The 23,598-nt window shown below is 43.2% G+C and overlaps 1 protein-coding gene across 1 annotated transcript in view; it reads right to left on the reverse strand.

The window, feature by feature from the left end:
• Nucleotides 1-11,624, reverse strand: part of FBXL3 (F-box and leucine rich repeat protein 3) — a 34,726-nt gene extending 23,102 nt beyond the window's left edge. Inside the window, exon 1 of the mRNA XM_073614276.1 lies at nucleotides 11,323-11,624. The gene's annotated coding sequence lies outside the window, so the exon portion shown is untranslated. The remainder of the gene's footprint in view (nucleotides 1-11,322) is intronic.
• Nucleotides 11,625-23,598: the final 11,974 nt, after the last annotated feature.

Genomic DNA, 23,598 nt, shown 5'->3' on the forward strand with positions numbered 1-23,598 from the left:
GCTAGATGAGAAAGATGGGTGGGGAGTCACAATCCTGGCTACTGCTCTCTATTCAAATAAAACAAAATGTATGCACTGCCACATAAATAAACATGATTGAAAACATTCAGCTGGTGCAAACACCCAGTGTATGTTCCCCACCAAAAATAAGTATAAATATATGTGCTGCGCTGCTGTGTCAAATTCTAATTATATAGTTTAAATAACATAAAACAAAAATTACTGGCAAAGAAAAGTAAATATTGATGCCTAAATATATCTTGGCGTGTTAATATTCTGAAAATTAGCACATTATATATATGTGTCCATGCATAAACAAAATATCATACATAATACATATTGTTCGATTTCCAATTTCCCACTGGTTGGTGAAACCCAAACTCCAGTGCAAACAGTCCTATTTGCTGCAATTACATGGACACTATAGATGCTAATTTTCAGATTATAACATGCCAAGATATATTTAGGCATTGATATTAGACTTCACTTTTCTATGTCAGTTTCATGTATTTAACACTATATAGATAATTTAGTATTTGACACATGGGGGGGGGAATCTAATCACACACTGACCTGCTGCTGTGGTGCTGGCCGTGTGTCTGTGCCTCTGCTTGCTGGAGAGGGGGAGATGGGGGCTCCACCAGGCTGAGTACAGACACACAGGGCACGGAGAGAAATCTTGATGTGTGCAGAGCCGTGCAGCTGACAAGGAAAGGACAGATCTGTGTGGATGTCACACAGAACTCACTCCTGCTCACCAGACTGTGACAGAAATAGCAGAGCAGAGCTAATTGTGAGAGCTGCAACCGTCAGGAGGGGGAGAACAGTGGGATGGGGGGTGCTGGGCTTGCTCACCTCTAATGCAGGAAGTTTCCACAGACCTGCGGTCCTGAGCCTGGTAACAGCTGGCGAGGACACGTGATCGGTTGTTAAGGACTCGGCGGCCCCGTTCCTTAACAACCTATAATTGCCAGCATTTTTTTCTTTACTTTTCAGCTGTTAGCAGGGAATTCCTGCTGACAGCTGAAAGTACCGAGCCCGAAGGTATCGGTTTCGGGTATCGGGGCATTTGCACGAGTACCGATACTCGTGCAAATGCTTAGTGTCGGCAGTATCGGTGCAATCCTAGTTGTTAAGCCACTGAGCATGTATGCTACAATCCCCTCTGTTATAATAACTGATGTGCCCCAGTGTATGTTTTTTTGAAAAAATAAACCCCATCACCTGCAATGGGAAACAGACTTATGCTCCATACACACAACTGGAATTTCCGCCAGCAAAAGTCCAATGTGAGCTTTTGGTCGGAAATTCCGACCGTGTGTATGCTCCATCGGACTTTTGCTGACGGAATTTATGATACTGGAAGCCAGCTTCCCCGCATTAATCAAGGTAAATACCACTGGACCTGACAGCCCACGCTTCTTTAGAATGTGGGATTCAACAGCCAAACCGTTAAATTTAGCGCTTGTAAGGTAGGATGGAATACCGGACCTTGCGAGAGAAGATCTGGACGTGGTGGTAGGGTCCATAGGTCTCCTACTGCCATCCTCATGATCTCTGCATACCAAGATCTTCTGGGCCACAAGAATCACCGATCTCCCTTCCCTTCCTGCTTGATCCGTGGAAACAGCAGAATAGGAGGAAATGCATAAATCAGTGAGAACTGATTCCATGGGAACACCAAGGCATCTGTTCCGCATGCTAGCCGATCCCTTGTTCTTGACACAATGTTGTCGAGTTTCTTGTTGAACCTGGGCGCAAACAGATCTACATCTGGGATCCCCATCTTCGGCATATTTCCAGGAAGATATCGGGGGTGAAGGGAACATTCTCCTGGGAACAACCGCTGGCGACTCAAGTAGTCCGCCTGCCAATTTTCTATTCCCGGAATGAAAACTGCCGATAGGCAAGGTACATTGTTTTCTGCCCAAGTTAGGATATAATTCACCTCTCTCGAGGCCGCACGACTTGTCGTGCCCCCTTGGTGATTGATATAGGCCACTGCTGTGGTATTGTCGGATTCCGTAACCTGAACATCCAGGCCCTCAGGGCCAAGCGTGCTGCCCAGATCTCTAGAATGTTGATGGGCAAGGTCATTTTTGATCTGGACTATTTCCTTTGGACAGTCGCTTCTTCCCAGACTTCTCCAATTCAAGAGGCTGGCATCTGCTGTTACCATCTTCCAGGTAGCTGGTAGGAAAGATTTTCCTTTCTGCAGATTCTTGGTTATCAACCACCAACTGAGGCTCCGGTGCACCCTGGAGACAGACACATTGGGAAATGTAGAGCTTGGACCTACTTGTTCCAAGCCGATAAAATACTGTTTTGCAGCAGCCTCAGATGAGACTGAGCATAAGGAACCGCCTCGAATGAAGCCACAATCTTTCCCCAACAACCTCATGCAAAGTCAAATAGAAGGATTCTTCTTTGTTTTGACCATCTGAATCAGTTCCTTTATGGCACTGATCTTCGCCTGGGGCAAGAATACCTTTTTCAAGTATTCCAATCTCATTGATATTTTTTTAAGGAGGATTTCTCTAAGTTGAGAATCTGACCTTGGTAATCCAGGTAGTTTATTGGAAATCATGCTTTGGTCTAAGCGGGCTACCGACTGGTCTATCAAGTGCAGATCATCTAGGTAAGCTATAATCGTTATACCTTGGGGCCTTAATCCAGCTACAGGAGGAGCCAGACCTTTGTAAATACTTGAGGTGCAGTAGCTAGACCGAAAGGCAGAGCTACAACTTGAAAAAGAAGATTTCCTACTGCGAAACGTAGATATTTCTGGTGAGCGGGAAATATAGGTACATTGGTGGTATGCATCCCTGATGTCTATTGACGCCAGAAGTTCTCCACCTTGTAGGACGGAGACCACTGATCAGATTGACTCCATGCAGAAAGAGCGAATATTCAGAAACCGGTTTAGATCTTTGAGATCTAGAATGGGTCTGACATACTCATTTGGTTTTGGTACCGTGAAAAGGTTTAAATAAAACCCCAATCCCTGCTCTTGCATGGGAACCACTAAGATCAATCTTTTCAGACAAAAGATGGTCCAGTGCTTGAAAGAGAGACTTCTTTTCCTCTGGAGTCTGAAAAAACTAGGAGATGGGGTCTTTCGGAATTCAGGTTTGTACCCTAGAGTTATTGAGGAAGTCACCCATCTGCAGCCTACGGCACCTGGCCAGGCTCCGACACTCTTCCTGCCAGACCCTTGAGAACTGCGGAAGTCTTCCCCCCACTCAAGCGAGCAGGGGTGCCCCCTCATAAGGAGGCTTCAGTTTCCTTCTTGAACTTGATGGAGGAGGCCGTTGAGACTGCCTGGAAGCAGATGCTCCTGGCACTGGAAAAGGAGCTTGTTTAAATTAAATATGCTTACTCCCCTTCCAAATTAGCAAAAGGATACTTTTTCCACTAAAATTTTTTTTGGATGTATTTATCCAAACCATCCCTAAACAGCCATTCACAGTGAAAAGGAAAACTGAGTAGAGGGAGAAGCGGAACGATCGGCGGAAGCTGCTCCATTCTCACTGCCCTCCTCCTCGCCGCCCTCCCCACACACACTCCGATCCAGGAGCTTTGCATTAGGCTTCAGCTGACAATTTTTTCAACCATTAGATTCTATTCCTATGCACCAGCCAAGCGCAAGGCTTGAAGACTAGAATCTCTCATGGCGTCTATTGCCAAACATAATGCCGCTGGTAACGCGACTAAATCCTGGGCCTGCTGAAGGACTGACATACATCAATTGCTGCTAGTGCAGGTTGACACATCAGAAAAAAGGTGTTTGTTTTTTTTTTTTTTTAATAGGAATTTCAAACTTTTTATCCGTTGGATCCCTAAGGATTTGAGCATTGTCTATCGGACAGGTCAAACTTTCATTCACAGAGTATATAGCAGCGACAATTGCTGGTATCTCCCACTTCTTAGTGAATTTTTCCTCCATAGGAAAAAGTATTAAAACTTTATAGGAGGAAATATATGTTTATCTGGGTGATCCCACTCAGAATATATAAGCCTTTCCAGCGATGAATGGACAGGAAAGGCATGCGCAGCTTGAGGAGGCTTTAGTGAACCCAAACAAGAAAGTGGGCATATCAACCGACTCAATGAAGAGTAGCAAAAAATGTGGAGCGGACAAATTCAGTAAGAATTGCACCATCAATCTTTCAGATTGTGAAGCTGATTCTCCCCCCCGCCCCCGCATTTAAGCCCTCAGAAGAGGAGTCATCAGCCTTCTCATGGTCCCCTGAGGGAAATCTCATTTTATCCCATTCTGGGATGCGATTGAAGCCGCTAGTCAATCCCATCATGGTTTGAGGAAAATCCTCTTCAGTAAAATAGACAGGGGCTGCAGTGTTGAAAACAACTGCAATATTTGATAGGCCTGATCACTTACTCTGACCGGCGACCCCAGAACTCTCAGGGGAAAATGCCAATGTAGAGTATTTAGAGCTTATAACAGTCTCCCCTCTGACCATAGCCTGATGCACAAATGCAGAGGTACTACCAAAAGAAATCGCATCCACTGCTTGAACAAATAGTCCAGCAACTGCCGCTACTATTTAACACGCAGCCTGATGCTTTTAGTAAATGTGCCAAAGGAATACCTGTATCACCACCTAAATGCCTCTTTTTAACTTTTGTGTCTCTCCGACAGCTGCAGTCAGCCAAAAAATTGTAGCCTTTTAAAAACACCCCACGCTGGACGTTGCTGCACGCCAACGCTGCACTAAACCACGCCCACTCCGTGTTCCCCGTGCCCTCCCCCCTCCTCTTTTCAAAAAAGAGCGTTTTCCCGCACGGGCCTCTGATCCGACGGGATCGGCGTGTGTGTGGGGAGGGCGGCGAGGAGGAGGGCAGTGACAAACCGCTGTACAGAGGCAGTGGAGAACGGAGCGGTGGAGAATGAAGCAACTTCCGCCGATCGTTCCGCTTCTCCCTCTACTCAGAAAGAGCTTTTGTCCGGGTGGGGGTGTTTTTTTTTTTAGAGAAAAGTCCCGCCCCAACATCTTACCGGAGTCCTGTGACTGCTAGCCGGAGAGAGGTCTGTCAGGGTCTGCTGACACAGCATGATCTGAGAAAGCATGACCAGGCACGTGCTCTATACAGCCCCCAGTGGTGACTTTTAAGCATGACAACATTTACTTTTTACAGGAGACAATTCATAAGAAACTTTAAAATTCTTTAGAAGTCTCCACTTACCTTTCCCGCCGCAGGGAATTCTGTGGTAAAACCAAAAGACCCAATCTTCACCTCTCATGGTGGGCTCCGTTTAAAAAGAACCTTCAGGAACTGGGGCCCCCTTTTTATCAGGGGAATCTTCACTCCTGGACCCGTAATAGAACCCCGCCAGAAAAAAAACTTATGGCTGAAAGACTTCTACTTTCACAATATAAGCTCAGTTTACTGGTAAAAATAAGTGTGAAATGCAAGACTCCGGTGGGTATAAAAAGATGTCCGCTTGGCGACTTCAGACTGTAGGCTTACTGCGGCTAAGTGCGGGTGTACCAAGATGGCCGTGACAGAACGTCACTTCCGTTACAAGATTTGACGGGTCGCCTAATCTGACGGAGCACAGGCGCTTGTCCATTCAGCTCCCTCCCCTTTACCCAGCGGCATCTGCCATGCCAGTCCTGGGGCCACAGATGGGCAAGCGGAGTCTGGCATACATGGTGGGGGTGCCCATTACTAAAGGGGGTTGGAAGCAATCCAGCAGATAAATACAAAATTGCATCAAAATAAAAAGGTGTGCAAAGTCTTACTAGTAATACCTCAGTTTTAGAAAGATTGGGTTTGAAGAAGGGGACTCAGGGGGATTTAAAGTTTAATCGTACTTTAATAATCATTATACAGGATTTATATCAAGCCAATAGTTAGCGCACAACCTTACAACATGAGGGCAAACAGTATAGTTACAATACAAGTTAATAATTTAAAGAGTACACAAACAACTGTAAACACAACACATGCTGGTTAAAAAAACACCTTCAAACACCAGATGTTATAGCAACCACTTGCCGACCGCCTAACTGTAGCTATACCTCATTACTTTGACGTCAAATACTGGGATTATGGCGGCAATGAGCTGCCATAACCCTGGTATCCTTATGTACAGATAGCGGCTGCCGATGGTAAACCCAGAAGCGATCCGGTACAATCCGTGGCTGAGCAGGAAGCCGAGGGCAGGATAGCCCCCACTCGCCTCTATGCCCTTGGAGGACTGGAGCGACGTCTATCATCACTTCCATCTCTCGAGATGATTTTTTTTCCCCCCCTTAAAGCGGATTTTCACTGGATCTGAGCACCACAAACCAAAAACACAATCTAATTCAATTTTAATATTCAAAGCAAACTCCCCCATCTATGTCTCTTTGCTTTATTTTGTTTAGAAATCATTTGAGAAAACAATGTTGCAATCACATTAAAAATCGCAGATCACCGCAATTACTAATAAAAAAAATAAATAAAAATGCCATAAATCCATACCTTATTTTGTAGGCGCTATAACTTTTGCGCAAACCAATCAATATACGCCTATTGCAATATTTTTTTACCAAAAATATGTAGAAGAAAACATATTGGCCTAAACGGAGGAAGAAATTAGTTTTTTTTATATATATATTTTTGGGGGGATATTTATTATAGCAAAAAGTAAAAAATACTGCTTTTTTCAAAATTGTCGCTCTTTTTTTGTTTATAGTTCAAAAAATAAAAAACGCAGAAATAATCAAATACCACCAAAAGAAAGCTCTATTTGTGGGAAAAAAAGGACGTCAATTTTGTTTGGGTGCAACGTCACACGACCGCGCAATTGTCAGTTAAAATGACAGTGCCATATCCCAAAAAAGGGCTTGATCAGGAAGGGGGTAAATCCTTCTGGGGCTGAAGTGGTTAAAACAAGTAAATATGATATACTTTCCTATCTACTTATTAATGCTAGTCTCATGAGAATAAAAAACAGGGTGGATTTGATTTAAATCACTAGTAAAAGGCTTGATTTAAATCATAACTTTTAAAGAGCAACGGTCATTTCTGTCCCGCAGTGACTCCTCCTCTGACCCGCTGTTGGCTCACCGACAGTCCCATTCATGTTAATGGGATGGTTGGTGATGAAGCAGTGACACAACAAGGTGAGGAACGTGGCAGCAGCAGGTGCGTAGATGCCCGCTAACAGGAACTGCCATAATGGATGTGAAATTACAGATACTCTTTAAACGTAAGGACTTATTCTCGCTGGTAGTTAGAATCTTTAATATCTGCAAACAAAATGAAGATTTCCTATTTAGAATAAGCTGTCAGGTTAGTAAAATAACGATATCAGAACTGATTCAATCATACAGTTTGTAGTGTACATAGAATTGCAAAACAATGGGATAAAGGAATATTCCTGAACTTTGTTTCATCTCAGGGTTACTGTGAAATTGTGTGAATGCATCAATGCAGTGCATGTTATCTCAGCTTGCAGAGCTTGGATTCATTGAATGAGTTTAGCAAAAAATGTAAATATTGCAGAATATACAGCCTCACGCTACATAACTAAGCTCCATTCCATGCTGAATAAACTAAATTATTAACATATCTTAAATAGAAAACTATCTTTAGATGTTTATTCCAAAAGCATTTTATTAAAAGAAATTTGATAAAAAAAATCGAATTAAAAAAAGTAGATTTAAATTAAAAAAAAAAAAAAAAAAAATGATTTTTTAGATTTTTTTTTAAAAACAAGCAATGATTTTTATCAATCCTTATTAAAAATAATCAATATTGATTGAGAGAGTGAAGGTCCACTTTAAAAGGCAAAATTTCATTTTTTTTTTTGCTTTTAAAGGTAAATGAGAGTTCTGGGGTCTTTTTGACCGCAGATCTCTCATTAAAGAGGACCTGTCATGCTTATTCCTATTACACGGGATGTTTACATTCCTTGTAATAGGAAAAAAAAGTGATCAAAAATAAAAATTAAAAAGGGACAGCGTAAAAATAAAAAGGAAAATAAACAAGGAAAAAAACATTTAAAGTGCTCTATCCCTCCGAGCTCGTGCACAGAAACGAATGCATACATAAGTGGTGTTTAAAGCACACGTGAGGTATCGCCGCGATCATTAGGCTGCATTCACACTTCAGCATTTTGAATCAGTTGCAGATTTACAGAGAATCTGCCCGTGATTTGAAAACGCTAATGACAAATTGCAGGACCCGCGCCGTCATTTGAGGTGTCATTCAAATAAATGGCATCTCAAAAGCGAGTCCCGCGACTTGCCATTCACACATCAGTGCTTTCAAAACGCGTGCAGATTCGTGGCAAATCTGCCTGCGATTCAAAACGCTGTAGTGTGAATGCAGCCTTAGAGAGAGAACAATAATTCTAGCACTAGACCTCCTCTGTAATTTTAACCACATGCCGACCAGCCGCTGCAGTTGTACTGCGGCAGAATGGCACGGCTGGGCGAAACGATGTTGTGTAACGTTGCTTCGCCCTGTGGCCACTAGGGGGAGCGCGCCCCCCAAGCCGATGCGAGTGCCCGGCGGTCTCGATCACTGCTGGGCTCCCTTGATTGCTGCTGAGACACAGAGAATCAGGAACTGTGTGTGTAAACACACAGTTTCCGGTTCTCTGAGGGGAGAAGTGACAGATCATCTGTTATCTTCCCTGCACAGTCCCCTCCCCCTTCAGTTAGAACACACACTAGGACACACTTAACCCCTTCACTGCCAGTGACGTTTTTACAGTAATCAATGCATTTTTAATCGCACTGATTGCTGTATTAATGCCAATGGTCCCAAAAATGTGTTAAAATTGTCCGTGTCCACCATAATGTCGCAGTCACGTTAAAAATCGCTGATTGCCGCCATTACTAGTAAAAAAAAATTAATAAAAATGCTATAAATCTATCCCCTATTTTGTAGACACTTTATCTTTTGCGCAAACCAATCAATATACGCTTGTGCGATTTTTTTTTTACCAAAAATATGTAGAAGAATACATATCAGCCTAAACTGAGGAAAAACATTTTTTATATATATTTTTGGGGGATATTTATTATAGCAAAATGTAAAAAATAATGCGTTTTTTTCAAAATTGTCGCTTTTTTTTTTTTTTGTTTATAGCGCAAAAAAATAAAAAACCGCAGAGGTGATCAAATACCACCAAAAGAAAGCTCTATTTGTGGGAAAAAAAAGGACGTAAGTTTTGTTTGGGTGTAACGTTGCACGACTGCGCAATTGTCAGTTAAAGCGATGCAGTGCCAAATTGCAAAAAGTGCTCTGGTCAGGAAGGGGGTAGAATCTTCCGGAGCTAAAGCAGTTAAACATGTAACCTGTAAAAATATTTAAAGTGTCTATGGAGATTTGTAAGTACCTTAGTTTGACGCCATTCCATGAGCGTGCGCAATTTTAAAGCATGATATGTTTGGTATCTATTTACTTGGCGTAAAATCATTTTTCCCATTATACAAAAAAAATTGGACTAACTTTACTGTTTTTTTTTTTTTTAATTCATTAAAACGTATTTTTTCCCAAAAAAAATTGCGTTCAAAAGACCGCTGCAAAAATACAGTGTGAAATAAAATATTGCAACGACCGCCATTTTATTATCTAGGTCCAGGGTCTCTGGTTTGGGGGTTCGAACTAATTTTCTAGAAAAAAAAAAATACTGATTTTAACTTGTAAGCAACAAATGTCAGAAAAAGTGAGTCAATGGAACCTTAACCACTTCAATACAGGGCATTTTCACCCCCTTCCTGCTCAGGCTAATGTTCAGCTTTCAGCATGTAACATTTTGAATGACAATTGTGCAGTCAGGCAACACTGTACCCAAATCATTTTTTCCCCACATATAGAGCTTTCTTTTGGTGGTATTTGATCATCTCTGCGTTTTTTAGTTTTTGCACTGTAAACAAAAAAAAAGCAAAAAAAAAAAAAAAAAAAAAAAACACAATATTTTTTACTTTTTGCTATAATAAATATCCCAATTAAATATAAAAAAAAACAAAACAATTTTTTTCCTCAGTTTAGGCCGATATGTATTCTACATATTTTTGGTAAAAAAAATAATAATAAAAAAAAAAAAAATATATATATATATATATCTCTCTATCTCGCAATAAACGTATATTGATTGCTTTGCGCAAAAGTTATAGCGCCTACAAAATAGGGGATAGAGTTATGGCATTTTTATTATTTTTTTTTTTAATTGTAATGGCGGCGATTTGCGATTTTATCGTGACTGTGACATTGCGGACACTTTTGACACTATTTTGGGACCTGTGACACTTATACAGCGATCAGTGCTATAAATATGCACTGATTACTGTATAAATGTCACTGGCAGGGAAGGCGTTAACACTAGGGGGCGATCAAGGGGTTAAATGTGTTACCTAGGGAGTGATTCTAACTGTGGGGGGAGGGGACTGATGAGGGGAGGAGACCGATCAGTGTGTAAATATACTAGGAACACACGATCGGTCTCCTCTCCCATGCCAGGATGTGGATCTGTGTGTTTACACACACAAATCCACATTCTGCGGGTGCCCAGTGGACATCGTGACCGCCGGGCACGTGCATCAGCCCCCGAGTGACGCAGCGGGCAGGCGCTCGCCCCCTATACCGACGGGAAGCCAAGGACGTTATATGACGCCGCCCAGAGGGACGGAGTATTCCTGCTGACGTCATATGACAATGGCCGGTTGGGAAGTGGTTAAAGCGGAATTCCACGCAAAAGTGGAACTTCCGCTTATCTGTCTCCTCCCCCCTCATTTCCAGGTGGGGGGGGGGGGGGGGGGGGACAGGTACCGTTCCCAACTTCCGGGACACGGGGCCACGGTCTGCTCTCCCGGAAATCCCCGCCCCATATCAGAAAGCACAGCGCTCGTGTGCAGCAGGGAACCGGCTGTTAAGTCGAAAGGCTTCACTGCTGGGTTCCTTACCAGGAATGGCGGCGGCTGCACCTGACATCAAGATCGGCTGCGGTGCCAACATCGTGGGCTCCCTGGACAGGTAAGTGTTCATTTATTAAAAGTCAGCAGCTGCAGCATATGTAGCCGCTGACATCTTAAAGTGGTCATTAAACTGATCTAACCTAATCCTTAAAAAAAAAACCACCCATTTTCCTTTACAGAAGACCAACATGAGGGCAGCAGGGGGGAGAGATGAGCTGTGTTTATATACAGACGTGAATGTCCGTCCATCCCATGGCGCGCGCCTGTCATTCCATAAACACAGAGCACAAGAGGGGGGCGTCACGTGACCGCGCCCTATACAGCCGCCGCTGGCCCACCAGCAGCATCACGTGACGGCGGCCCCAGTATAGTGTGTATACAGTACCTGGATGGCGGGTCCGGTGATGTGGTTCGGACAAGTGTGGTCGCTGAATGTCTTCGTCTCCTACTCGCATTAGCCCGGGACAGCAGTGTTGTAGCTCAGCTCCCCGTCACAGCGCAGCCCTCCCCCGGTACTCATTAGACAACCAGTTCCTGCGGCGCTCGGCCTCGTATTATTATGGATGTTGTTGTTGTCCCGTCTGTTAAGATGGCGGTGCTGGTGCGCGTTCCCCTCATGAGATGGCTGCGAGTGGGGAAACGATGAGGCGGGCGCTCGTGTCAGCCACCTAGGCGGGAGCGCGCACAGAGAAGTGGGCGTGTCCGGAGTCCTCACTACAACCTGTGTGTAATAATCCTGTGTACAGGTGTGGGCGCATCACTTCACCATCACCACACTAGGGTCACATAGAGGAGCTGTTTCTATAAAATACTATATTTGGCCAATGTGGGTCAGGGGGTGCCAGCTACCCTCCCCTCAACACCCATATTTTTTTTTTTTTTTTTAATGAAACATTTATTTCAGGTACTCATATCGCGCCATTATGCAGCGCTTTACATATACATTGTACATTCACATCAGTTTACCCCCTTTCACATTAAAAAGCATTAGCGCTAAAGCACCGCTTGTTTTATCACTGTTTAACCACTCAAGGACCTTTTTCTGAGATTTGTTGTTTACAAGTTAAAAACAGTTTGTTTTTTTTTGTTGCTAGAAAATTACTTAGAACCCCCAAACATTTATATATATATATATTCTCTAACGCCCTAGAGAATAAAATGGCGGTCCTTGCAATACTTTCCTGTCACACCGTATTTGCGCAGCGGTCTTACAAGCGCACTTTTTTTTTTTAAAATACACTTTTTTTTTTTAATTAAAAAAATAAGACATCATTAAAGTTAGGCCAATTTTTTTTTTATATTGTGAAAGATAATGTTACGCTGAGTAAATGGATACCCATCATGGCACGCTTCAAAATTGGGCCTGCTCCCGGAATGGCGACAAACTTTTACCCTTAAAAACCTCCATAGGCGACGTTTAAAAAATTCTACGGGTTGCATGTTTTCAGTTACAGAGGAGGTCTAGGGCTAGAATTATTGCTCTCGCTCTACCAAGCGTGGCAATACCTCACATCGGTGGTTTGAACATCGTTTTCATATGCGGGCGCTACTCACGTCTGCACGCAAGCTCGTCGGGACGGGGCGCGTTTAAATTTTTTTTTTTCTTATTTATTTTACCTTTTATTTTTACACAGTTTTTAAAAAAAAAACAAAACATTGTGTCACTTTTATTCCTATTACAAGGAATGTGAACATCCCTTGTAATAGAAAAAGCATGACAGGACCTCTTAAATATGAGATCTGTGGTCAAAAAGATCTCAGATCTCATATTTACACTAAAATGCAATTAAAAAAAAAATTGTCAGCTAAAAAAAACATACTAAAAAAAAAAATGGCCCTTTAAGAGCTATATGCGTAAGTGACGTTTTGACGTCGCTTCCGCCCTGCAATGCTATGGAGATGGGTGGGCCATCTTCCCCTCACTCGTCTCCATGTCAGGCAACAAGAAGGATCCCATCTCCTCCACCGCTGCTGACGGCTCTGGTAAGCGGCGGAGGGCACCGGAGCAGGAGGGGGACCCTCTCCCACCACCGATAAAAGTGAACTTGCTGTAAAATCCGCCGCAGAGACCACTTTTATCTGAAACTGGACCACTCACTGAAGAAGAGGATACCGGGGCTATGGCAGCTAGCTGCTGTCATAACGATGATAATCCTCTTCAAAGTACCAATGTATAACGTCGATGGGCGGTCCAGAAGTGGTTAAGCAACCCTTTTCGGCAGCTAACGGGGTACTTTTAACCTCAAAAAAAGGGGGAAAAAAAACGCCTATGTTTTGCGGCGCTTCCGAAGTGCTTTTCAGGAGCTTTGGAAGCAATGCCCATTCATTTCAATGGGCAGGGCTTTTGGGAGCAATAAATACAGCGCTCCTAAACTGGCCCAAGGATGCTGCTTGCAGGGCTTTTCCAAACGTCCAGCAAGCTCACCGCCCCAGTGTGAAAAGACACACTGTAACGAATGGTAGGCGTTATTTAGAGGCTATTTCTAGCGTTTAAATGCCTGAAAACCGCCTCACTCACAAGTGGTCTCAATGCCCCGTATCAATGCACACGATCCGAAAATCGGATGAAAAATACCGCTTTCGACGCGATCGTACAATAACCGGATCGTTAGTACAGAGCTTTCGAGAGCCGATCACGACAGTTCATCCAATATTATTTGATTACACTAGCACGAAAATTTTTCTCGTACGATACCAGATTGTACAATTTTCATTTAGTCAGTACAGTTGTCGTCCGAAAATACAATACAAATAGACTACAACACATGACATCACTTTCGATTTTTTTTTTTTTTTTTTCTGTTGTACGAGAATTTTCCTGACTTTAGTAACCTATTCAATTTCTACTTGCGACTAGGAAGTGAAAAAAGTCAGACGATCTGTCGTTCGATTTTTGGATCGTGTGTACGGGGCATAAGGCTCGTACACGCTATAAGAAAATCGGGCGAACATTTTCGTCCAAAGAATATTCGTATAGTGTGAACACAACTTTCGACAGCCGATTCTGAATTTTCATACGAAAATTCACAAAAGGGGCAAACTCCAAAAAATGTTCTCATACGGGAACAAAATGTGTACCGTTTTCGTGCAAGAAAAATCAGAAAAAAAAGACTGTGCATGATCAGAAACAATAAACAACAAAAAAAGCCTTTGTCATACGAGAATATTCTTTCAGCGGTTCTGATTTGCTGTGAAACATCAAGAAAAATCGGACAGTAACAGCACATTTTTTACTGAAAATCTGAAACATGACAGAAACTCCTATTAGAAACAAAGATAATTGATATTTCAATGATACGCAAGGTCTGGTTCACAGTATTGTGGCTCTGTGAGCTGGGTTTGCGTACACACCACGTGTCTGTGTTTCATGCTGGAAGAAAAATTCCTGCACCATTTACAGCTGTCACACTTTGAATGAATTGTGCGGTCATGCAACAGTTTACGCAGATGAGATTGTTAATTTTTTTTTTTTTGAGACAGATAAAGCTTTCTTTTAGTGGTATTTATTCACCACTGTTTTTTGGGTTTTTTTCACTATACAAACGAAAAAAAGACAGAAATTTTGAAAAATAATTTTTCTATATTTCTGTTATAAAATCTGGCAAATAAGTAATTTTTCTTCTTCACTGATGTGTACTGATGAGGCGGCACTGATTATCAGTGTAAATGTGCCCTATCCCAGGATTGCCGCTCGTCGGCGCTCACTACCTCCCACAGTGACAGCGCTAAGAAAAGGAAATGCTGATAGCTGGCATTTGTTTACATGTAATAAGCTATGATTGGACACAGTTGATGACATGGTAAAAGGCCTTTTACCTCGATCTGTGATCAGCAGTGCCCGACAGACACAGCGATCACAGAAAAAAAACAAAATACTCTTGCGCACAGGTGTATTAGCTAAAAGATCCCAAGGGTTCAGGAAGGACTGTGGATTTCGGCCTTGCTGCTCTTAAGGATGGGATGTCCTAATGTTAAATGAAAAGAAAGAAAAAAAGAGCGCACCAGCCTAGTGCATTATCCTTGACAGATTTATTGATTAAAAACAAGATAAAATCTACTCACAAAGGTTGAAGAAAAAAATCGCATTTTTATATGACACAGCGGCGATTAATCCAGTGGTAGCAGTTTTCCAGATCCCAGGAAGGAGGCGTATGGACTACTGCTGGCAGCGATCACAGAGCGCGCACGGGGGGGCATCAATAGACACCCTCCCAGGACTGTACAAACGTGCTGTAGCCATCTTTCGGTAATAGCGCAGTCGGCAAGTTGTTAAAACACAGCAGCAGGGGAATCGCACAATGCTTTTGCACCATTCGATTTCCTGGCGGTGCTGCATTTTTATATGCATGGGGATGCCAATACTTGGAAATAAACCCATCAATTTAACGGTTTCAAAAAGCAGTTACATTTCAGGTATCCTGGCAATGTAACTGTCACATTTACTTGTGCTCTCAAACAAACTGTCATATCTCAAATGGCTGGAGTCATAATTGATCACACGTGCAGGCAGGTGTAGCACCCAGAGTGTACAGTTATCCAATCGAGCTGTTGCCTTGTGTGGAGGTTTCCTTTGGACAATTATTCCCGCTTTCAGGGACTGAGCTTGAGGATTTACGTCAGTACATTGACGAGGACCTCAAAAGGGTTTATTCGTCTTTCATCTTCCCTATAGCGGGTGCCGGAACTTTCTTTGTGAAGAAAAAAAAAAAAAAAACATATTCTCAGGCCCTGTGTAGATTGCTGAGAACCTAACAAGATCACCTTAAAAAACCATTATCCTCTCCCTCTCGTTCCTGAGCTCTTCCAGAGATTTTGTGCCGCTCGAGTCTTTACCAAGCTGGACTTATGGGGCGCTTACAATCTGGAGCGCATTCGTGAGGGAGATGAATGGAAGACAGCCTTTTGAACTCACTTTGGCCACTTCGAATATCTTGTTATGCCATTCGGACTGTGTAATGCCCTGGCTACCTTCCAGCATTTTTTTGTAAACAACATTTTTAGTTCCTGGATAACTTCCTGATCGTTTACTTGGAAGATATCCTAAGCTTCTCTGCCACTTTGGAGCTGCACAGAACCCACGTTAAAAAGGTGCTAGCCGCTCTGGGAGAACACAGACTCTATGCAAAAGCAGAAAAGTGTAAATTTGAAAAGACATCTTTACAATTCTTAGGGCTAATAATTTCCACAGATAGGGTGGCCATGGATCCCCAGAAGGTGTCTGCTATTCTGGAGTGGCTAGCCCCCACTAATAAGAAGGGCATCCAAAGGTTTGTGAGGTTCGCAAATTTCTATCGAAGGTTCATTAAAGACTTTTTCAGCATTATTGCCCCAATTACTCAGATGACCTACCAGCACACTCGTTTCCAGTGGTCCCAGGATGCCCAAACAGCTTTTGATAAACTAAAGGCCTTGTTCACCTCAGCTTTCGTGCTGCAGAACCCAGAACCAGCTGTGCCCTATGTCCTGGAAGTTGACGCACCAGAAGTTGCCACTGGAGCTGTCCTGTCCCAATGTCAAGGACCCAAAGCATTACTACATCCAGTAGTTTTATTCTCCCAAAAACAACCAGCCTGAGAGGAATTATGATGTGGGGGGTCGGGAACTTTTGGCCATAAAGGTCATACTAGAAGAGTGAAGATACCTATTAGAAGGTGAAGCTCACCCCATCATGATATTCACAGATCATATCTTAGATTGACCAGATGTCTAAGACCACACCAAGCCAGGTGGGCTTTGTTTTTTTTAAATATTTAATTTTCATCTAACTTACCGCCCAGGGTCCAACAACGGGAAGGCAGATGCTCTCTCACACATGTTCCCAGAGATCCCGAGGTTGCCGTTCCCAGCACTATCTTGTCCCCTCAGAATTTCTATTTGATCCAACCTGATTTAAAGACAATTCTTGAACAGACCTTCGCCCAATGCTCCGAATCAGAGACCTCTTTATTCAGGAGACAAGACGGACTTATGGCATGAAGACAAGATTTTTGTACCCCAAGAAGCCAGACTTTGGGTCCTCAAAACCTTCCATGATCACCAGCTTGCCAGCCACTTCGGGGTCCACAAGACCCTTGACCTTATTCAACAATCATATTAGTGGCCTAATCTGAGGCAATACTGCAAGGATTATGTGGGTTCCTGTACAAACTGTCTTCGAAATAAAAGCAGCCTGTCAGGAACCATGAATCAGACCAAGACAAAAAATGCAGTAAATTCACACCTTTTAACATAATGGTAAAAATGGTACAAATCAGTAGTCAAAACAAAGCCAGTGTATGGTAGCTAAAGTGGGTAGTCAGAACAAGCCAGTAAATCAGGAAGCCAGAGATCAGCGTAGTTGGAGGCAGCAGACAGGATCAGGCACCAGAAGGGACATCAGTCAGGATCAGGCACCAGAAGGGACGTCAGCCAGGAAAGTTTTCAACAGGAACACAGCAGAGAGGCTCCAGATATGTTTGACCAAGGTGAAGGCATGGAAGGAATGAACCAGGCAGTTTAAATAACTATAAGGGGCTGGCTGACAAGCAGGAAATGATCACCAGGTGAGCCACTGTGGAATGATGAGTGCTGGCAATTAACCAACAGCTAAGCAATCTGAGCACTGAGAAGGGAGGGCTGAGCCCAGCCCTGACAGTCCCCCCTCCTCAATGACCCCTTCCCCTTAGAGGGTCACCAGGTTTGAGGGGAAAACCTCTATGGAAAGCACTGAGGAGGACAGGAGCATGTACGTCCAAGAATGAGACCCAAAAGCGTTTCCATTGAACCAGGCACTGTATGCGCCCATGGAACCTACGGGAGTCAATGATCGATTGTTTCTCATACTCTTCATGATTTTCAACCTGAACCGGGCGAGGAGGTGGCATCGAGGTGGTGAAGCGGTTGAGGTTTTAATAAGGAGACATGGAATACATTTAAAACACGCATGTTAGAAGGAGGGTCTAATGGGTAAGCCACTGGGTTGATCTTACGGAGAATATGGAAAGGCCAAATAAACCATGGTGCCAGTTTCAGTGAGGGAACACTGAGTCGGAGGTTACGAAATGACAGCCAGACCCTCTCCCCAACCTGGTAGGAAGGTGCAGGTAGGCATCTGCGGTCAGCATGGAGTCTATACCTAACACTGGAACGTCGCAGGAAATCTTGGACCTGTACCCAAGTGGAACGAAGATCACGGAGATGCTCCTCTAATGCAGGAATTCTTTGAGGAACAAATGAGTCAGATAACATGGATGGTTGGAAACCATAATTCACCATAAACCCATGTCATACCTTCCATACTCCTCTCCTGCACTTACTGCCCCATGTCATACCATCCATACTCCTCTCCTGTACTCACTGCCCCATGTCATACCATCCATACTTCTCTCCTGCACTCACTGCCCCATGTCATACATACCATCCATACTCCTTTCCTGCACTCACTGCCCCATGTCATACCATCCAACCTCCTCTCCTGCACTTACTGGCCCATGTCATACCGTCCATACTCCTCCCCTGCACTTACAACCCCCATGTCATACCCTCCATGCTCCTCTCCTGCACTTACTGCCCCATGCTATACCCTCTACCTCTTCTCCTGCACTTCCTGCCCCATGTCTTATCCATCCTTCATACATTTTGTCCTCCCTTTGTCATACCCTCCTTACCCCTCTCCTCCTCTTCAGCCATGACGACGTCACTCCCGCACATACGCATGGAAGTCACATCCTCACACCACAGAACAGTGCTATAAATGTAGGTTAAGCTGATTTTTTTTTTTTTTTTACTTTGTTTAAGATTCTGATCCTGTGTCCCGTAATATACTGTACTCCAATAAAGGGATTTTACAGGTAAATAAAAAATCGTATTATTTTAAAATTAAAATTTTGCCACAGCAAGCTAACCAGCGCATATTTTACCTTGAACTAAAGCACACACCTCCTGGCATTGCACAACAGAGACAGCAGTATCTGGCAGCATTAGTATTCCCATAGCTTGCTTCCATCACCACATGACACATTACTCTGTGTATTATTACTCACCTTTTACAAGGAACACGTGAAGGCAGATGCTAAGCCAACTTTGCTTTTATAGGAATCAAACCAAAGGAAAACAAAAGATACCAAGGTGGGATTAAGATGAGATGGTTTGGTTTTGTTCCTGAGTAAAGTTTACCTTTTTAAATTAATAGTTACACATTAAATATCCCATAACTATTAATATACATATGGTATTTTGGTAAGAAAATATGTGTATATTTTATTATTCAAGTTTTCTGCATGTTGAACCGTAAGGTAAAGTTCCAGAGGTGACATACAGCTTCCTTTATATCATGCTGGCTGTAGGTAACATTATTGTGTATAATGGAAATTGCCAGAATTCCTGGCTGCTATCAGTGTAATCCAGTTGGGTACTCTTTGTTGGCACTGTACAGCTTGAGTATTTCTTGTTGGAGAAATGTTGTACTTCATACTTACCCCACCGACTGGGATTCCATATACCTAGAGCTGAACCGCTATCAGAGTAGGGTGACAATGGGGTCAATTCACTAAGGCTTATTGCATACAATATTAGTGTCACTTGACCTATTTGCATTAAAGGAGTTGTGAAGTCAGAAGGTTTTTTTATCTGAATGCATTCTATGCATTTAGATAAAAAGCCTTGTGTGCAGCAGCCCCCCTAATACTTACCTAAGCCCCAGTGATGTCCACAAGTGTCACCAGGGCTGGACTGGGACCAAAATTTGGCCCTGGACTTCATCCAGACTGGCCCACTTTGACAGGTCTCTCCCATGCCGGCTTGCCACCCAAGCCCCCCACTAGCCATTAGCCGTTCTACTTTATTTCTCTTATAGGCAGTACCAGTGGGGAAGCTAGACATTATTTCACCTGGGGCAAAGAATCAGTTTGGCGCCCCCCCCCAATGGGACAAGATTAGGCAGGAAAGTGAGGCCGCCCTCCTTCCAGATCGTATGATGAGCTTCTCAGTGTTGACTCCTGAGCATCATGTCTGTATTCAGGCGCGCTGCATAACTAGCCAGGGAGAGGAGGTGAGCACTGCGGGGGGGGGGGGGACAGAGGACCGGAGGGAGGCAGCGGTCCACTGTCACTGAAATCGGCCCACTGAGCCATCGGCCCACCGGGAAACTCCCTGTAGTCCCAATGGCCAGTACATGCCTGAGTGTCACGGCCATCAGAGACTCTCCTTCCTGACTGGCTGAGACACAGCAGTGACACCGCCATTGGCTCTTGCTTCTATCAAAGTCAGTCAGCCAATCAGGAGAGAGAGTGGGCAGGGCCAGGCCAAAGCTCCATGTACGAATGGACACAGGGAGCTGTGACTTGGCTCGGGTGCCCCCACAGCAAGCTGCTTGCTATGGGGGCACGCAACAGGAGGGAGGGGCCATGGGCACAGAAGAGGGACCCGAGAAGAGGAGGATCCAGGCTACTCTGTGCAAATCCACTGCAACAGAGCAGATAAGTATGACGGTTGTTATTTTTATTGAGAAAAAAAAAAAAAAAAAGACTTTACAACCACTTTAGGTATTGCATGTGATAGTTTAAGAGCCAATTCATAAATAAAAAAAATGCTGAATGGGAGATAAATAATGACAAAGCTTAGCATCATTAAAGCAATATGTAATATATTGCAGCTTACCAATCTTTAGATGTGGTGGCTGCATTAGTTTTCTTTTTTTAGGCATTTTCCCTCTGTTTTCACTTGGTGATCTGGCCAGTAACACACCAACAGTATTAGAGTGCCTACATTCTGGATGAAGGAGCAATAGAGAAACCTTTAGACAGCAATATTGCTTATAGGGGAGGGAATGTTAGATGGATTAGCAGATTTAAATACATGAACAAATTGAAACCAAACTTCAGATAACACTTTATAAGCAGTTACAGCAACAGTTTTTATCCTATTGGGATAAAGGTTTTGCTTAAATACATAAAAGCTGATCATTGTAAGCACCACACCCCTATTAGTGTTGAATGATTTGTCTCAACCTTGTAATCGCCACGTGTGTAGGACAGCTTGTTCTGTTAAAAAACAACACAGACTTAAGCCCCATACACACTATTCGATTTTCTGCAGATTTTTGTCTTCAGATTTACCAAAACCATATAATATGAGGTCAAACCTTAAGAGTTTCAATTTGTATGAAATCAGTCAGGCCCTTGCACTACATGGTTTTGGTAAATCTGAAGACAAAAATCTGCAGAAAATGTAATAGTGTGTATGGGGTCTAAGGCTTCATGTACACATAGCCTACTTTGACCGCCGTACGTGGGTAAAGCAAAATGGTGCCGCGATTTGCGGCTGGCGGTAAAAGCGTTCCTAACCTGAACATGATTCTTACACGTTTAGGAGAGGGAGGTTAGGGGAGGTTGAACCTCCCCTAATCGCAGCAGCTCCTAAAAGCCTATGTGTACATTGACACATAGGCTTTTATGGAGTTGAGTTTAGGAGCTGCAGTGTACACGAAGCCTTACTGGCCAGACCAACAGATGAAAATAGAAGAAAGAAAGCCTAAAAAAGTAAAATCATGCCGCCATCACATCGAAGATTTGGTAAGCTTGCAATATAATAAATGTTTACTTTTGGGTTTGTAGCCAAGTGTTGGCTATGTTCTTAGTTTATACAATAGACAGTTTTAAGTGGGGCTATAATTGAGCCTTTTTCCCCTAGTGCCCAGTATTACAGGGATAGCTACATCTCTTCCTGTAGCAGAGCAAAGCCAATTCATCTGGCCAGCAGAGGATCTTGGTACCTGTAATCCTGCTGCCAAAAACCCATGGTAATCCTATGCGCTGATTAAACTATGAGGGGTCTTCAAAAAGTTTCCGCACTTTTATATTTTCATTTGAAACGTTGAGGGCGGCAGGAGTAGTAATTGGTTGTGTCTGAGTGTGTCATGTGACTAGTCTGTCTGGCAAGCTGGCTGACCTTGCAGTTTAGTATAATGCCGCGTACACACGACTGGATTTTCCGGCTGACTAGGTCCGATGGAATCAGTCCGTCGGACATTCCGATCGTGTGTGGACTAATCCGATCGTTTTTCATTTAAAAAATCCGACGGACCTAGAAATAGAACATGTTTCAAATCTGTCCGACAGACTCAATTCCCATCGGGAAAACTGTTCGTCTGTATGCTGTTCCAATGGACCAAATACGACTCAAGGGCAGCTATTGGCTACTGGCTATTGAACTTCTTTTTTCAGTCCCGTCTTACGTCATCACGTTCAAAACGAATGGACTTTTGAATGGATTTAGTCCGTTGGTGTGTGGGCAAGTCCGTTAGTTCGGAAGTCCATTGGAACTCTGCTGAAAGTCCGTCGGGAAGACCGTTGGACCTAGTCTGCCGGAAAGTCCGGTCGTGTGTACGCGGTATCAGAGTTGTAACGCTGTGGTGAAGATGGCTGTGAAACGTATACATTGCACCAAAGAGGAACAGCATTCTATCATACAAATTTTGTGGGTAGGTGGTGTGCCGGGAGCACAAACTGGGATAAATTTCTCTCTCATAGAGTTGTTTATTATAGTCTGGATATAGCTTTAAGGGGGAGAAGACTTTCATGTGATGGTGATGTGAACGCAGAGGTGCATCAGTGGCTACGCACTCAACCAAAAACATTTTTTTCCTGATGGCATTAAAAAGTTGGTATTACGCTGGGAGAAATGCATCGCAAAGGGAGGTGACTATGTAGAGAAGTGATGTAATTTGTTTTTGAAATTTTTATTAGAGTTAAAAAAAAAGTGTGGAAAAATTTTGAAGACCCCTCTTAAATGTAGCAGAAAACTAAGAGATCAGTAGAATTATGGGGAAGCATATATATTGAACAGTAAGGTCTCTTGGGACACAGAACTCTGAGCTGAAGAACTCAGCACAGACTCATATCCATTTAACTTCAATGATTTGCCAGTATTCAGTAGGATTCCTGGGCCCCACCTTTGCTAGCAGATACCTGATAAGATTCGTGTGACTGTGTGTATGCAAGACAAGTTTGAGCCAATATCCGTCGGAAAAAATCCATGGATTTTGTTGTCGGAATGTCCGATCGTGTGTACGCAGCATAAGTGTGTCATTATTGATCTCACTCTGGTGTATTGCTATAGCTTGTAAAAAAAAAATAGATAAAACAATAAAAATACTAAATTAAGTGCTGAATACTGCAAAATAGGAAAAATATTACTCATTTGGTAAATAAAGCATGTTTTTTTTTTTTTTTTTTTTTTTTTTTTTTTAGTGAACTGACTACTTTTGAGGTAAATACTTGATTATTTAAAGTATTTAAAGTGGATGTAAAGGCTTGTGTTTTTTTTGTAAATTAAAATAAAAAAAAAAACAGGTTATTCTTACCTGTTCTGTGCAGTGGTTTTCCACAAAGTGCCCCCAAACCTCTTTTTGAGGGGTCCCCCGCTGCCCCTCTTCTCCGAGTGCCCCCTCAGCAAGCAGGCTGCTGCTGGGGCTAGCTTCAAAGCCAGGTTGTGTGCATACATAGACACACAGCACAGCTAACGCCCATTCCTTCCTCACAGGATTTGATTGATAGCAGCAGCTCAGTGTAAGAATTTTGGCGATGCTGAGATGAACGAACTCCTGTGCATCCGTGGCCTGGGATCGATACCCAGAAATCGCCCCAGGTGAAAATGTCAGCAGCCAGCGGGAAGCGTCAGGAAA

The sequence above is a fragment of the Aquarana catesbeiana genome, linkage group LG02 (genome assembly GCF_042186555.1).
Source record: "Aquarana catesbeiana isolate 2022-GZ linkage group LG02, ASM4218655v1, whole genome shotgun sequence".
In the NCBI taxonomy this organism is placed as follows: Eukaryota; Metazoa; Chordata; class Amphibia; order Anura; family Ranidae; genus Aquarana; species Aquarana catesbeiana.